This window comes from Puma concolor, chromosome D3 (genome assembly GCF_028749965.1).
Source record: "Puma concolor isolate L17-30 chromosome D3, mPumCon1.1.hap2, whole genome shotgun sequence".
NCBI lineage: Eukaryota > Metazoa > Chordata > Mammalia > Carnivora > Felidae > Puma > Puma concolor.
Genome location: NC_141678.1, coordinates 84,436,520 through 84,455,847, shown reverse-complemented (window position 1 = coordinate 84,455,847; position 19,328 = coordinate 84,436,520).

Here is a 19,328-nt window from a genome sequence, read left to right as displayed (position 1 = left end):
TATAATATTTTTGCTTCCCTTCCCTTATGTTCATCTGTTTTTTCTCTTAAAGTCCTCACAAGTACCTCTGTATTTATCTGTTTAACAAAAGTTTCCCAGGCACCCCACCATGCTATAAGAACACTGTCTGCTTTGTAGTGGAAAAGTAGCCCACTGGAAATCCAAATGAGAAGAACTAGGGTAGAAGCTTATCTGATGCTCTTGAAGGCATTCTTCTCCAGCTGGATGAATCCACAGTAGAGTAAGGAACAAAGATTGCTTAGTGGGTATGATTAGCTATGTGATTTGGACAATGACTTGAGACTCAGATTTTTATAATTTAATGGACTAATAGTACTTGAATCCATTAGCATTATAGAGATTAAAGGAAATCGTGCATTTGCTAGCTTTTTGAAAATGTGCAGAGCTACAAGGTGTGTTGGTGATGACCTTACAGTTATAGAGAAAAGAAAATAAATATTGGAGTGACCTCATAGATTTTCTCTTAGATATTTATTAACTGTTGTTTTTACACAACTGAGCTTGTAATTCAGTGACACCATATACCCAAATCATTCAAGCATTAGGAAGAGGGTGATAGAGCAGTCTCATTGGCTGAAGTACATGTCAGGTGGATTTATTTATTACCAATACTTAAATCAATCTTCAAGTGATTTAGATTAGAAATCAATGATTTGTCTTATTACTCTGTTAATTTCCTTTTTTTAAATCTTTGTAGCAGCACTTTCAACAATAGCCAAATTATGGAAAGAGCCTAAATGTCCATCAACTGATGAATGGATAAAGAAGTTGTGGTTTATATATACAATGGAATACTACTTGGCAATGAGAAAGAATGAAATGTGGCCTTTTGTAGCAACGTGGATGGAACTGGAGAGTGTTATGCTAAGTGAAATAAGTCATACGAGAAAGACAGATACCATATGTTTTCAGTCTTATGTGGATCATGAGAAACTTAAGACCATGGGGGAGGGGAAGGAAAAAAAAGAGGGAGGGAGCCAAACCATAAGAGACTCTTAAAAACTGAGAATAAACTGAGGATTGATGGGGGGGTGGGAGAGAGGGAAGTGTGGGTGATGGGTATTGAGGAGGGCACCTGTTGGGATGAGCACTGGGTGATGTATGGAAACCAATTTGATAATAAATTTCATATTAAAAAAAAGATCTTGGTAAATACCTAAATCTTTATCCGAATCTATAACAACCTGGTTTCTTAACATGTTTATTTGTTATCATGAAATTAAAGTCTTATATGGCCAGAGAAACTTTTTAGTTTTTGATTTTGTTTTTCTCTCCTTTTGGTTTGGTTCACGTATGTATCTCTACAGCCTATTTTAGGTGTTAAATGTTATAGGCATCCAGTAGCTATTTCTGGAAAGAAAGAAAGAAAGAAAGAAAGAAAGAAAGAAAGAAAGGAAGGAAGGAAGGAAGGAAGGAAGGAAGGAAGGAAGGAAGGAAGGAAGGAAGAAAGAAAGAAAGAAAGAAAGAAAGAAAGAAAGAAAGAAAGAAAGAAAGAGAAAGAAAGAAAGAAAGAAAGAAAGAAAGAAAGAAAGAAAGAAAGAAAGAAAGGATAAAGAAAGAAAAAGAAAGAAAAAGACAGAGATAGACATTTTAAAATAATGTAATATCTCTGGAGATGGAGGGAGGGAAACAGATGATAATGACAAGACAAAAAAAGTGGTAATAGTGTAATGCTAGATGTAGAAATAAAACACAAACACATAAACCTCTAAACACAAACCTGTAAAACAAATATATAGTGGTTCTATTCTGATGAACATGTAAGTGCTTATATGCTTACATATGTACATAGGGATAGAACAAATTGGAGTTTAATACAACAAACATCAGGATTAGTTTTGTAATTTATTTTTCAGGAGTGATTAACTTATATATAGATATTTATTATTAATGTATATTAAATTACATATATCTTTACTTTTGTAGCTATTCTAAATTTTCTACAATTAGGAAATCTTATGTTTATAAATAAAAATTGGAAGCAATGTAAATTTGTATTAGTATAAAGAAAGTTCTACTTTAAAGTTCATCTGTGTACTCTGATTTCATCTGATGGAGGTGATGATCATCACAGTTTCTACTGTTCATATTAATACACAGAATATGAACATATTTTTAAATATTAGAAGTAATATCATTGGTGATCAGGAGCTGTTCGTTTTTGTTTGCATATTTGTTTTTATTTTATTTCATCTTAGTGAGGCAGCATAGCACAAGTTTTAACGGCACAGATTCCAGAGCCAGATTTCTTGGATTTGTAAACCAGTTCTGTCATTTCCTAGTAATGCTCCTGGGCACTTAGTTAACCTCTCCAGGCTTACATTTCCTTTACTGCCCTCCAGGGGCCGTTTGGACCGCGTGTGAGTTAGTAGATGTAAAGTACGGAGACGTGCACCTGTCCCATAAAGAGTACTAAGCCAGGGATGCCAGACTGACAAAATAATTTTTTTTGCACACGACTGAATATGCCCAACTCTCCAAAAAGTGTATCTCTGTTTCCCCATTTCTATTTCCAATTTAAATATGTCTCATATCAAAAGGGTAGGGTCAACTGCCCACTGTGTATAATCAGACTGCAAGCTTCTCTGAGAAATACGACATGTCCGACTAGAACTTGCTCTATGTCAAAGTTATTGTAGTTCTCTGGGTTCAGCTAACAAATGCCAAACTTCTACAGCATATTTAAATCTTATAAAATTCTGGATAAAGATATTTGTTGTAATTTTTTTGAATAGATGTTTTCTTACATAGTCTTCAAACTGAAGTCCACACGCCACTGATAGTTACATGCGTTGTATGTTTCTGGTGTTACTTTCAGAAATACCCACTGCCCCCAGCGGGGGGTGAGGGGGAGGGGGGTGTCCTTTCATATGAATTTGACATTTTGTTGGTGTTTCATTTTTCTTCAGTCGGACGAATGTATTTTTCATCTCTGTCCTATTGCACGTTGTCCACAATAGCATGATAATTTGTAGTTTTAATTTTACCAGGTATCACAGTTACTTGTTTATAAGGTTTTCTCCTCCACTAGTTTCTCTGCTACTATACAGCCTGCCTCATTTTCATTTTCTTCTAGCACAGAAATGAGAACTTTGTTCTACACATAGTGTCGGTGTTCCATTTGTGTTGTTGGATAGCTGACTGACTAAATAAACATGAAATCACAAATACTGACTCTCAATCTAAGAATTATAGTTGATTGTACTGATGTTTCAAAATATATCAATTGCTCAACTTCCTAGAGCATCTGCATTTATGACCCTTAGCATTTCTGGCAGTACCGAGTAAACAAGACAATGCAAACCGAGATAATGGGACAGCTTAGAGGGAGATAAAGAAATGGAATCTTCAGCAACTGTAAGGAAAGTGTGACATTCATGTTACTAAAGTAAACTGTCCTGTGTGTATGAATGTGGACTGTGGCAAACACCATCCGGTAATTACACCCAGTTGCTAATTTAAAACTGGCACTACAAAAGTAATTTATTATAAATAATTAAAAGACTTTCCCCATCATAGCTCTTTCCATCATAATGAGCCAATTATTCTTTGCTATCTAAATTTACTGAACCTCAAGGACAAGCAGAGAGGCCAGTTAAAATTATAGTCACAATGAAGCTAGCATGCTGTTTTCCCTCTGTAATTTTTCACAGTATATTTTGTAAATTAAAGATTTTATACAGCTGTAATAATATTAATGGCTGACAATTACATTTTATATGGTTAATAAAAAGCCATGTATAAAACATATAGTGAGACATTAGTTTGTAGCAGTTAAGATGTGGCCTCTAAAGTAATTCCGTATAGTTTTAGAACTTAGTTGTGCGACTTTAAGCTCAGTAACTTGAAAAGTAACACATAAGTTTTGTGCTCTAGTTTTCTCATCTACAAAATGGGAAAATAGCTTTTGCTGCCTGATGGGACTTGTGAAAGGACTAAAAGCTATAATATTCAGAGTTTTTCCTATAATATCTGACATTAAAAAGCATTGAATATATAGCAATAATAATGATGATAATTATTGTATAAACTCATCTACTCAAGAGAAAATAAAACAGGGATATTCAAGATGATAATATGGAATAATACATGTATTTCTCCATTTCCAATAGATCATAATATAAAACAAAGAAAAACATAAATAACAAAGAAAGATAATTGCAAGAAACCAGAAACTCAGAAATGTTCAAAAGTATCAAAAACAAAGAAATCAGATTATAGATAAAAGCCGTAATTGTTGATCTTTTGACAAAGAAAAAAACATACATCTTAGAATTAAGGACCATTTTAAGAAACCGAAAGAAAATCCCCTGAACCCAGAGTTTAAGGAGCTGGTAGCATGGGTCATCTGGTTATTATCCAAGTTATCTTCATACTTTGATCAGTAGTCAAGTGCAACAATGTTTCTTTAAAGGGATAGATTTGAATTATCTTTTGAAGAAGAACAAAAGAAACATATTGGATTCATAAATTTCTATGCATGGCTTTTTAATTGAGAATATTATTAACAAAATTATAGATTGAGCTGCAGGTTTAAGAAACTATGCAGAGAAATCCCATGTATACTTTATCTAGTTTTTTCCAATGGTAACATGCTCAAACTATCACAACCAGGTTATTGGCATTGGTACAGTCTTCTGACCTTATTCAGGTCTCCCAGTTTAGTTGTGCAAATGTGTGTGTTTTGTGTGTATTTTTAATTCTATGAAATTTTGTCATGTGTAGGTTTGTGTATCCATCATCACAGAGGAAACACAAAATAATACCATCATCGCAAAGTGCATGGAGTTTCCCTTTTATAACTCACCTCCTTCCTGCACTCCAACCCCTTGTCCCCAACAACTCATAACTACTAATTGCTCTCCATATCTAAAATTTTGTCATTTACAAAATGGTATATAAATAGAACCATAACGTGCAACTATTGAAACTGATTTTGTTTTCTTTCACTCAGCATAATTTCGTGGAGATTCATCCAACATGTTATGGATATCAATAGTTAATTCCATTTTATTTCTGGGTAGTATCCCAAGGATGTCTATGTCACAGTTTATTTAACCATTCACCCACTGAAGTTCACTTGTTCCCGATTTGGGGCTATTACAAATGTGACTGGATGAATAATCTCCACCCCCACCCATGTACAACTCTGAATTCCCTCAACTTCGAATATGTGATTAAATAAGGCATTTTGAGATGGAAAGATCCTCCTGGGTCATCTGGTTGGCCAATATATGCAATCACAAGTAAGCTTACAAGAGAGAGAGAAGGGAGATTACAAGGAGGAAAAGGGTGACCACAATGTTACCAGAGAGGGAGGCAGAGGTTCAGGGATCTGGATGCCAGACCAGCAATGTTGGCCACCTCGCAGAAGCTGGAAGAGGCAAACAGCAGATTCCTTCCCCTAGAAGCCCTGGAGGGAGTGTGGCCCTGCTGATACCGTGATTTTGGCCAAAGGATGCCAATAGAGGATTTCTGGCTTCTGGAACTGGGATAGAATAAATATCTATTGTTTAGAGCTACCAGGTCTGTGATCATTTATTACAGCAGCAACAAGAAACTAAACAATGAATTAATCTGCTATAAACATTCCTGTAAAGGATTTTTTGTGAAAATAAATTTTAATTTCCCTGGACAAATGTCTAAGAGTGCAACTGTTAGGTTATGTGGAAATTGTGTCTTTAGTTTTATAAGAAACTGCCCAAATTTTCCAAATGGCTGTACCATTAGACAATCTCATCAGCCATGTAGGTGTGATTCACATCCTTGCTAGAATATGAGGCTGTTGCTATTTTTAAATGGTATCCTATGTGGTAAGTGTGTAGTAATATCTCATTGCAGATTTAATTTGCATTTTCCTAATTGGTAGTGATACTGAACATGTTTTCAAGTGCTTATTCACCATCTGCACATTGTCTCCACTGAAATGTTTATGTCATTTGCCCATTTTCTGATTAGACCATTTATTTACTGCTAGGTTTTAAGAGTTTTTAGACATTCTAGATACTGGTCCTTTTTCAGATACGTGGTCTATGAATGTTTTCTCCTAGTCTGTAGCTTGCCTTTTCATTTTTTTAATGGTGACTTTCACAGAACATCATTTTCATTTCGACAAAGTCCAATTTATCAATTTGTCCTTTTATTGATACAGTTTTATTGTCAGGTTTAAGAATTTTGTTCTCATCTTTCCTCCATTGAATTGCTTTTTCACTTTGTTAAAAATCAGTTGGGCATATACATGCAGTTCTACTTCTGGATTATCTGTTCTGTTCCATTAACCCATGTGTCTGAATCTGTACCAATACTACACTGCCTTGATTATTTTAGATATATAATCATTAATATTGTGTTCAATGATTCATCCTACTTCATCCTTCTGTTTCAAGATTTTTCTAGGTAATCTACAGCTTATCCTTTTCCCTATAAATTTTAGAATAAGATAACATTGACAGATCCCAAATTTTAGAATATAATAAACTTATCTATAAAGGCAAAAATCATTTCCGGGCTTTTGATAGCAGTTATGCTGAACCTATAGATAACTTTTATTATGTCATGTCCTTCCATTCCATGAACACAGTACATCTCATTTTTTAGGATTTGTTTTACTCCTTCCATCAACATACTATAATTTTCTTTTTTTTTTTTTTTTTTTTTTTTTTTTTTTTTTTAAAATTTTTTTCAACGTTTATTTATTTTTGGGACAGAGAGAGACAGAGCATGAACGGGGGAGGGGCAGAGAGAGAGGGAGACACAGAATTTGAAACAGGCTCCAGGCTCCGAGCCATCAGCCCAGAGCCCGACGCGGGGCTCGAACTCACGGACCGCGAGATCGTGACCTGGCTGAAGTCGGACGCTCAACCGACTGCGCCACCCAGGCGCCCCAACATACTATAATTTTCAATTCAAAGAACCTACACATGGTTAGCTAAGTTTCCACCTAAGTGTTGGTTTGTCAATTACAACAAATATACTCCAATATTTGCAAGAGCTTAATAATAGAGGAAACTCTGGGCTGATGGAGGAAGGTGGGAAAAATATGTGGGACTCTGTGAACTTGTTTATAAATTTTTTTAATGCTTATTTATTTTTGAAAGACAGACAGAGTGCAAGAGGGTGAGGAGCAGAGAGAAAGGGGGACAGAGAATCTGAATCAGGCTCCAGGCTTGGAGCTGTCAGCACAGAGCCCGACCCCGTGCTCGAACTCACAAACTTAAGTCAGATGCTTAACCAAGTGAGCCACCCAGGCGCCCCTCTGTATACTTTTTAAATTTTTTTCTGTAAACCTAAAATTGCTATAAAATAAAATATGTTAATTAAAATATGAAGAATGGAATATTCATGATTATAATTATGCACTCCAAACCAGACAATGGCACAAGAGAACAAATAGTTAATTATATACTTAATAATACTTAATTCAAAATTTTACCATTATCATCATCATCTTGGTATTTAATTTCTGCAGAAATGAAATACAACCAGAGAATCAATGATATCAAAACAGCAGTGGAAGCTGTATATTAGGTGTCATAACTTAGTTTTATAAGAGAGTGCCATGTGCAGGCAAATATCATATATGTGCTTGGGCAAAAGGAATAGATTCTCAAACACAGAAGAAATCTTATTCACATCCACTATGTAAAGAAACAGTAACATAAAATAATAAAATTGGTTATATGTGTTTAGAGAAACAGAGCAAGAAATTTTCAATTTAATATTTCACATGAAATGATTTAGGTAAAATCCCATCATTGAATCTTAAACTTTTGTCTAAATATTTACCGACTACCAGTTGTGAAGTTTAGTCAAATTTCCAACTTTTTTTAAAAGTAGAAAATATAGGCAATAAATATAAACAGTAATAAAATTTGGTTAAGCTCTAGAATATTTAAAAAATGAAAAAAAAACTTGAATGCTGTGTTAAGAAATGAACATACTATGTAATGTGCTATTCTTTATCAGGAGGATTATGAAAGAGATAATTTAATAGTTTTATTTTCACATTTTCTATACATGTAAGATAAACTACTCCTGGAAAGCAAATGAGATATAGATTTTTAAACCAATACATAAAAAACAGACTCAACAAAAGATGATGTGGTTCCCAAGACTTCCTAGGGAACGAGGGCTGATGTTCCTTCCATCTCTGGACCATAATCCTGACAACATAGCCCATTCAGTTTCCTCGCCTTTGTTAAAATCAGCTACTACACCTGTATTTGCTTTCTGTTACCTCCTCTAGTTCATTTGCCCTTGTTGGATCATGGATTTTTAAAGCTATTTGTCTAATTGTATTATTTACTCTCATTTTATATATGACAGTTACAACTCAAGGTAATTAAAAGAGTCGGACATTAATAAGCCAGGATTAGTAGTGTGCTTACATATTATCATTGGAAAAATACGTAAAGTATGAAAACTTCACCAGAGCACTTCGTGTGGCTGTAATTAATGAGGAGCAAGTCTTCTCTTAAGTGCCAAGCACATTGACTGTGATGTGAGTGGTGGCCTTTGGAACTGTGCAGGCCACAACCTGCGGGAACAGAAGCGGAGGCCTTGTTTGGTTTGAACCCTGAGTTCCCCATTGGTGTTTAATCCATAATAAGTCCCTAACGGAAACAACATTCTAAATGGGAAAGTATTAGATTTAGGGAAGAAATATATCTCTCTTACAAATATGGTTAGTAAGCTTGCTGCCTTGTTATTTAATTCTCAGAGGTTACTGATATCAGGTGTTACTGATGGAATTTCTATGCAGTATGCTGCAGGGGTAACACAATAAAGGGAGCACAGGCATTAAACACAAAGTATAAATTAGAATGGAGCATAATACTATAATCATGATACACAAATATCCTTGTTAAAATAACAATAGTAAAACCAACAGTGATAATAATCACATTACATAATAACAGTAACACCCTACCTTTGCTGTGTACTTCTCTACTAGCCAATGCTCTAAGGAGATTATCCATACCATGCATGCACACACACACACACACACACACACACACACACACACACACGTGTTTAATTCTCAGACTAATCCCATGGGGACTTTGCCTTTACATCATTAGTCATTCCCCCTGTTTCCAACGTACTGAGCTGCAACAATTCATGAAACTATATTTTAAAGCATCTTCTAAACTAGGAGAGCAGATTAGAATTTAGTAGGTTTATTACAATTATTGTGCACTATATTTCACAACTTTTTAGCTATTTTGTTAAAATTTGGTTCATAAATAAATCACAAGAAGAATAAAAACACTCAAATAGAGCACATATACTGCAGGAACCATTTGTACTTATTTGTCAACCTTTCTTTCTTCAATGACTGAGAAAAGTTAAAAAGTACTGAATAGAATCTGAATAAGCATATATTTATCTCCTAACTCTATCAATGATAATACATTCATTTGGTAAACTAAGTCTTACTATGTAGGGGTAGTTCTTTAAAATTATACCATCCATACAATTAAAATTATTTAGAAACAAGTTCTGAGACAACTGCATATAAGCATTGAAGAAAGGTAGTTTGCATCTGGAGAGAAATGTTGTTTGGCAGTTACTGTGATTTTCTTCTCCCAATTAGGCTAGTCAAATATGAAGACTCAAAGGAAAAATATTATGTTGTTAGATTGTTAGAAATTAGTGGTTTCTGGTGGAAAATTCCTCTTTCTTCATCACTTTTATGTGTTTTTAAAGCTAGAAAACCACATTATTATTATATCCCTAAACCTAGTGCTAGTCAGTGGAATACAGCAGCTGATTCAAATCTGAAAATACTTAAGTATGGCTCTGATAACAAAATCAATCTTGGCCATGTAATTCTTACCAAGTCTTTTATTTCATGTACCCCATTTCCAGTTTTCCTTCTGGCTTCATTTTTTTTACCTGCCTTTCAAGCCCTTTTGATAATCAAATCACTAAACACCATTCACTCCTTGCACTTCTGGGGATCAGATCTGTCACTGCCTGATAAACCTTTTTGCTCAGCACTGATTTTGATTCATGCCCGAGATGTCAGAGCCTAAAAGGACAATTCTACTTTCACTTTTCAGAGCCAGCTTCAATATCGACTTTAATTGAGTAGATAGTATTTAATATAGTTCTCTTCCAGTAGGCAATAATCTTTTACCCCAAGGTTCTCTGGTTTATATTGAACAAAGGAATGCTGACTCAGAGGTTTTTGTTTCCTTTTGTCTTTACCCTGGCTACCACTTTAACTTGCCTTGAGAAAAAGAGTTTTGAGAAAAAGTTGAAATTCCCATACTTGCCAAAAATACAAACCTTAGGAAAAACATTTCTTAATGTTTTAAAGGTAATTGAGATTAATTTTTAAATTATTCTATTTTTTTTACTGTTTTAATGCTATTTGTATTTGAGAAAGAGAGAGAGGCAGTGCACGAGCAGGGGAGGAGCAGTGAGAGAGGGAGACATAGAATCCAAATCAGGCTTCAAGCTCTGAGCTTTCAGCACAGAGCCAGACATGGGGCTCAAACCCAGGAACCATGAGATCATGACCTGAGCTGAAGTGAGATGCTTAAGCACCTGAGCCACCCAGGTGCCCCAAATTATAATTACTTTAAATTAAAAAAATAAGTTTATTTATTTGTTTTGAGAGAGACAGAGCAGGCAGGGGAAAGGCAGAGAGAGAGAGAGGGAGAGAGAGAATCCCAAACAGGCTCTGCACTAAGAGTGCAGAGCCCAACGTGGGGCTTGAACTCATTAACCATGACATGAGATCATGACCTGAGCTGAAACCAACAATGGGCGTCTTAACCGACTGAGCCACTGAGGTGCCCCATTTTAATTTTTTTAAGAAGGCTTCATGCCCAATGTGGGGCCATGTGTGGGGCATGAATTCATGACCCTGAGATCAAGACCCTGAGCTGAGATCAAGAGTTGGATGCTTGGGGTGCCTGTGTTGCTTAGTCAGTTGAACGCCTAGCTACTGCTTAGGTCATGATCTAATAGTTTGTGAGATCAAGCCCTGCATGAAAATTAATGACAGACTTAACAAAGAACCAGAAAAGTGTCAGCAAAGAAATAGAAAACTGATTATGGACATTATGGAGAAAAAAGAGAAAATACTTAGGTTTAGAGGGAAGTTAAAAAAAAAAAAGTTCTTCGAATTGACACCAAAAGCACAATCAATAATAAGAAATATCGATAACTTGGTCTTCATAAAAATTAAAAATGTTTATTCTGCCAAAATTTTCTGTTAAAAGAATGAAAAGATAAGTTATAGTCAAGGAGAAAATACTTCATAGACCACATTATCTGAGAAAGGACTAGTATCTAGAATGTATGAAGACCTCAAACTCACTAGGGAAACAAATAAATAATCTAATTAGAAAATACGCAAGAGGGGCACCTAGGTGGCTCAGTCCGTTGAGCGTCTGACTTCAGCTCGGGTCATGATCTCACAGTTCATGAGTTCGAGCCCTGCATCAGGCTCTGTGCTGATGGCTCAGAGCCTGGAGCCTGCTTCAGATTCTGTGTCTGCCTCTCTCTGTGCCCCTCCCCATTCATGCTCTGTCTCTCTCTGTCTCTCAAAGATGAATAAACGTTAAAAAAAATTTTAATTAAAAAAAAAAAAAGAAAATACGCAAGACAGGTACCCAGATGGCTCAGTTGGTTAAGAGTCTGGCTCTTGATTTTGGCTCAGGTCATGGTCACGCAGTCTTGAGACTGAGCCCTACATCAGATTTCGCGCTGACAGTTTGGAGCCTACTTGGGCTTCTTTCTTTCCCTCTCTCTCTGCCCCTCCTCCACTCATGTGCATGTTCTTTCTGCCTCTCAAAATAAAGAAATAAACGTGGAAATAAAAGAAAATGAGAAAAAGACATGAGATATTTCATTGATGATTATATACATATGGTGAATAAGAACATGAAAGTGTATTTAATATTGTTAGCCATTAGGAAATGCAAAATAAAATCACAGTGAGATATCACAACACATCTACCAGAATGGCTAATTTAAAAAAAAATTGACAGCACCAAAATTGGCAAAGATGATTTCATTTAATGTGGGTGACAATGCAAAATGGTACAATCACATTTAGAAACATTTTGGCAAATTTATTTACCTAAAACTAAATATTTAATATACACTACTCAGTAATTGCTAAACAAAAACTATGAGTGAAAAAATAATCCTAAAATTTTATACGTTGTATGGTTCCATTTACGTATTTTAGAAATTACAAAATAATAGAAATTGTATAGGTTAGAGGCTGCCTGGAGTTCAGTAAGAGGTAAGGAAGAGAGGAATATGGATGTGGCTTTCTTTTTAAGTTTATTTCTTTATTTTGAGAGCTCGAGAGAGAAGGAGCTTGAGGGGAGAAGTAGAGACAGAGGGAGAGAGAGAATCCCAAGCAGGCTCTTTGCTGTCAGTGCAGAGCCTGATGTAGGGCTCATTTCCACGAACCATGAGATCATGACCTGAGCCAATATCAAGAGTCGGGCACTTAGCTAACTGAGTCACCCAGGTGCCCCTGGATGTGGCTTTTAAAGGCCAACACGAGAAATCTTTGTTGTAGGATAATACTCTAAGTCATGGCCATGTCAGTGTCAGTATCCCAGTTGTGATGTTGTACCATAGTGCAAGATGTTACTATTGGGAGAAGCTGGGTTGAAGGTACACTGAATTTCTGTATTATTTCTTGCAAAGTGCATGTGAATCTACAGTTTAACAGGTTTTTTAACACAAAATATTATCTGTATGGATGTGTAAATATTAATTGTCTTTGTTTCTACTGCTTCTGTAAAAGCAAATGATACAAATTTGATGGTTTAAACAACATAAATTTAGTTTCTGTAGGTCAGAGTCCCAAACAGGTTACATTAGTCTGAGGCCAGCATGGAGTGTTGGTGGGGCTACTCTGTCTATAAAGTCTCTGTGGTACAATCTGTTACCTGATCTATTCCAACTTCTAGAGCTGTATTCCTTGACTCCTGGCCTCTTTCCCATCTTTGAAGCCAGGAAAGTAGTATCTTCAAACCTCTCTCCGATCTCTATCTGTGCTTCTGTTGTCACATTGCCTTCTGCTTCTCTGATCGTCATCCCTCTTATACAAACACCCATGATTACATTGGATCCACCTGAAATCCAGGTTAATCACATCTGCAAAGTGCCTTTTGCCATGTAAGGTTACATTCACATCCCCTGGGTATTAAGATGCAGCCATCTTAGGGAAATATTATTTAGTTTACCGCACAGCTAATAATAAAATTTCAGAAATATTATTCATGAGGTCATGGCCTACATTGTCAAAGGTTAGCTGAAACTGAATTCAAATGGTAAAATAATTTAAAATGTGCATATTTCTCTAAACAGGAACTATAGTCTATAAATGAGAAAAATCATTAATTTTTGGTAAAGTTAAAGGTGACTTCTAAGCCTGTAAAGTCATCAATAATATGTTTAAGGATCTATTTTAGTAACATGAACTAAAACCAGGTTTAACACACATGACACAAATAAATTGCCACTTTATTATAAAGGAAATCATGATTATATTCTTAAGGAAAAATTTGAAAGCATATTTCATCAGTTAGATGTGCTAGTATATATATTCAATTGTATGGTTCAATTATCAGTGGGGTTTCAATATAACAAGGAAGTTTGCAAGTTTGAAAGATAAAGCCTGTTTGTTCTACTTTAACCTTTATATACTGAAAAAGAAAATACCAGAAACTCCCCAAAGGAAGCATAATTAATTTGATAAACAGCCTTTATTGAAAATATTTGTAGAGATTTTTCTTCAGGGTACATTGCATTTGAAGTGTAACTTAATGGAATTAATTAAAGTTCCATTTGAGGTGTCTAACCTGATTCACTGACTGTTTGTTTGTTTTGGTTATTTTCATTTTTCATCTGGTCCATGGCCACATCTAATAGAACATAATACAGTATCAACTTGTCTGTCTGTACAATTAATTGAAAAAATAGGTTTTAAGATGTGTATGAGCATTAAAATTTAAAAAGCTAGAAATCCCCTGGCTGCTGTTAACAAAATTGCATTCTTACATATATGCTAAGTTTCTAGAAGAGTTTGAAAAGTTAACTTCATTTTCTATGTTTGGGTCAAAATATTCTTTTTTACATTTGTTGCTTCAGTCATGTAAGATCAGCAATGTAGCAACTGTATAGAGATATTTAATAGATGGGCATACTATCTGGCTTCAATAAATGTGCCTTATTTCTCCCACTTTTCAATGCAGTCAATAAAATAAAAAGACTTCTCAACTCCTTTGTCATTCTGCTTTCTCCTGTTTGCCCAAAGTTGAGCTAATTCAGTGTAATCTGTAACTAGAAAAATAATTTTTTATGCTCATAGATTGGAAAAATTAGTCTTAATTGGAACTAACTGCCCGAAGTAATGTACAATGTCAATGTAATTCCTGTAAAAAATCCAATGACAGTTTTTACAGAAACAGAAGAAACAATCCTAAAATTTGTGTAGAACCACCAAAACCCTGAATAGCCAAAGCAAACAGGAGAAAGATGCACAAAGCTGGAGGCGTCACACTCCCCAATTTCAAACTATATCAGAAAGCTATAATTAATCAAAACAGGATAGAATTGACATAAAAACATGCAGAACAATGGAACAGAATAGGGAGACAGGAAATAAACCAACACATACATGCTCAATTAATTTATGATGAAAGAGCCAACAATACACCACGGGAGAAGGATAGTCTCTTAAATAAATGTTGTTGGGGCAGCAGAACAGCCACATGCAAGACTGAAACTAGACCCATATCTTACACCATTCACAAACATTAATTAAAAATAGATTAAAGACTTGAAGGTAAGACTGAAACAAAAAACTCTTGGAAGAAAAAAATTATATATGAGGGTAGGCTACTTGACATTGGTCTTGGCAATGATTTTTTGGATTTGACACCAAAGGAAAGGCCACAGAAGCAAAAATAAGCATGTAGGACTACATCTAAAAATCTTAAAAAGTATATTTTTAATGTTTATTTATTTTTGAGAGAGAGAGAGAGAGCAGGGGAGGGGCAGAGAGAGAGGGAGACACAGGCTCTAGGCTCTGAGCTGTCAGCACAGAGCCTGATGCATGGCTAGAACTCAGGAACTGTAAGATCATGACCTGAGCCGAAGTTGGATGCTTAACCAACTGAGCCACCCAGGTGCCCAAACTAAAAATCTTTTGCACAGCAAAGGAAGCCACCAACAAAATGAAAAGAGAGCCCACCAAATGAGAGAAAATATTTGCAAATCATATATCTGATACGAGGTTAGTATTCAAAATATATAAAGAAATCATATAACTGAATGGCAAAAAACATAAAATAAAATACAAAACTGATTAAAACATGGTCAGGGGATCTGAATAAATATTTTTCCAAAGAAGACTTACAAATGGGCAACAAGTATATGAAAAGATGTACAACATAACTAATCATCAGGGAAATTCAAATCAAAACCACAATGAGATATTACCTCATACTTGTTAGAATGGCCACTATTAAAAGGACAAGAAATAAGAAGTGTTGGCGAGGTTGTGGTGGTGAAAAGGGAATCCTGGTGCACTGTTGGTGAGAATGTAAATTGGTACAGCCACTATGGATAAAAATACGGAGTTTACTCACAAAATTAAAAATAGATTCAGCAATTTCACTTCTGGATATTTATCCAAAGAAAATGAAAATAGTGACTAATAGTCACTAATAGTGACTAATAGTGACTAATCAAAATATATATACCTCATGCTCATTACAACATTATTTTCAACAGCCAAGTTATAGAAACAACCTAAGTGTCCATCCATGGATGAATGGATGGATAAATGGTTTAGAAAGTGGTTTCATATCTACACACATAGCTCTGCTATTTATTCCAATAGCATTTCTTACAGAAGAGACAAATAAATAAATTGATAAAAAACATTTTGGATAAAATTAATCAAACTTATGAGCATTCCACTGGTAATATATTTGAATTTGTTTTCAAAAACTAATACTATATGGCATACAGAAAGTTAAGCAGTAGGTGGCCAATCGTCATATTGTTCAATTCAGCTATGTGCATTATGCGGCGTATGGATGTGAAATACTTGCCTAATCAAAAAGTTTTGAACTCACTGAAACATAATTTTGGAAAGGAGGAACTGAACATGTATATTTAGCTTTCATATTTATCACTCCCACAGCTTGTGAGATACCAGCAATTTGAATTACTATTTCATTTATTGAACATATATTCATGGAGTTCCTACTACTTTCCAGATACTATTCTATACATTGCTGTTAGAGAAGTGAAAAATAATACAAAGTGGTTTTTTGTAACTTGTACATTCTACTGATAGAAAAACAAATATGAACATAAAGGCATACCATGTCAGGAATGATATCAGCAATGAAGAAATATAAAAGAGGGGACAGAGAATATATGACATTAGGGTATTTTACATAGACATGCTATAAAGTGAAAATAGACAAAATGTCTCCCCATTCCAGCTTTCTATTACCTGGATCCTCAAAATCCACACTGACACATAACAATGGAGAAATTGCAAAGAAAATAGCAAAGTAGAATTCAAAACTGGTCTAACCTCTTGCCATTAAATTATCTTTTACAGATTACCAAAACAAAACAAAACAAAAAACAAACAAAAACAAAAAACAAAAATCCATGGAATACTATGTGAATACATCATTAGGCGGGGGTTTCAGGGAGAATTGTTGTGTAAGTCCAGGATTCCAAAGGTCCAAGAAGCTGGAGCTCCAATGTTTAAGGGCAGGGGAATACAGACGTCCTAGTTCAAGGAGAAAGTGATGGGAAGCGCCTGGGTAGCTCAGTCGGTTGAGTGTCCAACTTTGGCTCAGGTCACGATCTTAGGGTCTAGGAGTTCGAGCCCCGCACCAGGCTCTGTGCTGACACCTCAGAGCCTGAAGCCTGCTTCGTATTCTGTGTCTCCCTTTCTCTCAGCACCTCCCCCACTCGCACTCTGTCTCTTTCTCTGTCAGATATAAATAAACATTAAAAAGAAAATTTAAAAACTAAGAAACAGGTGATGGGTATTAAAAAGGGCAATTGTGATGAGCACATAAGTGATGAATCACTAGATTCTACTTCCCTGAAGCCAAAATTACACTATATGTTAACTAATTAGAATTTAAAAACTTGAAACAACAACAAAAAAAAATAAATAGTAATGCTGTTTTGTAATATATAATCTTCAGTAACAGGTTGCTAATATTTAAATTTGAGTTCTACGAGTACAAGTGAATGCAGAAAACTTTTTTACATAAATGTTGAAATTAAAAAAAATAAATCCATCTGATATGCTTTGGGATATGTCATATTGAAAACAAAATATCAATATAAGTGACTAAAGCATAGTGATATTTAAGATAATTAATCAAAAATTATCATAAATCCATGTAACATGATTTAAATGTTTTATTCTACAAGAATAAAATTTTATTCCTAAACCTGAGTTTTTGAAATGTTGTTATTAAGAGAAAACTTAGTATATGGAAACATTAAAAATGTTTCAGCATTCCTATTATTCAGCCATAAAAAGGAATGAAATTCTGCCATTTGCAACAACATGGATGGAGCTAAAGAGTATAATCCTAAGAGAAATAGGTCAGGAAAAGACAAATACCATCTGATTTCACTCATGTGGAATTTAAGAAATAAAACAAAGGAAGAGAACCAAGAATCAGACTCTTAAGGATAGAGAGCAAACTGGTGGTTACAAGAGGGGAGGTGAGTGGAATGAAATCGGTGATAGGGATTAAGAATACACTTACCATGATTCGCACTGTGTAATGTATGGAATTGCTGAATCAAGATATACATGTGAAACTAATATCACACTGTATGTTAACTGTACTGAAATTAAAATACAAACCTTCCAAAAATATTTCAGCATTCCTACTAGATATCCTAATGTGAATATGCAAGTAAAAGTTCGTTTCTAGATTTTAACTAAGAAGATCCAACCGATCTAAATGTGGTAAGTTATTTAAATGGATTATAAAAAATAGAGATTGAAGACTTTAGGTTACGTATAACTCATATTAGACGATCAAAAAACATGACACTTTTCTCACTTGTGATTCATTTGTATTAATGTATCAAAGAAAGAAACCTCAATACTTGAGAGCATAGGATTCATTAAAAATGTGCAAAGCATCCTTCATGCTGTTATGTAAGTCATGAGTTTAAAAATTAATATTAAGAATGTAGTCTGCATTAGCTGTAAAGCCTGTATCTCAGCACAAAATATCATACTTGTACATTAAATTAAAATTTTTAAATTTGTTGCTTGTTCCACATCATCATTATGGGTATAATAGAAGGGAGGCCAAAAAATAAAGACACAGATTGTTCACAGCTGGCTCTTTGTTATTTGAGATGAATCATTTCAATTTTCTATGCCTTCTTTGTGCATAATGTGTAAAAATCCCAAAACACTAAAAGAAAAGCATTCTACAATGACTTTGAAAAGTGACTGATAGAATGATTATATAACGCTATCTCAACTGTTCATAAATATTGCATATACAACTGCAACTATATAAAACACAAATACACAAATATACATATACATTTATATTGTTCTTTATAAATTGTCTTTTATCAGGGTCTATATGATTAAATTCTAGCTATTCTCTTAAATGACATCTCTTTCATTAAGCATTCTTTGGTTTTCTTATTAGTAACTCCCCTTCTCAACCACTGAAGCAACTTACTATATCTTTATTACTGTATTTAGAATTTTATTCCTTATAAATGGAATAATCAAAAGCAATTTTATTTTATAAACTACACAAGCTTTTCTGTGGTAGAGAGTCGATAATAATGGGCAACACACAGGTAAAATAATGGAGAGAAAGAAGAGGACAAGAGAATACCAGAGTAAATAAGAAGGAGGAACAAAAGAGCAGGAAGTAAAAAGAAGAGGGAAAAAAAGAGAGAGAGAGAGAGTAAGATTCTAGTGTGAGAGAAGGAATCAGGAGAAAAACATTTCAGGATGAAATAATGGATACAATAAGGATATATTAATTTATAACAGGAGAAGAGAAAGAAAGGAGAGTTTTTCACAATAGATTTACTAAGAAAATATGAGGTTCTTACCATGTAAGATTAAAAAAAAAAAAACAATTCATTAGAAAAAAATATATAAATGGCCACTACAAAATGAGAAATATCCTGTCTCACTATAATCAAAAGCATGAAGACTAGAGAGAACACTTGTGTCTCACATATAATCACTCCTATCTAGGTCTTATGACTTCCATCAAGAATAAAAA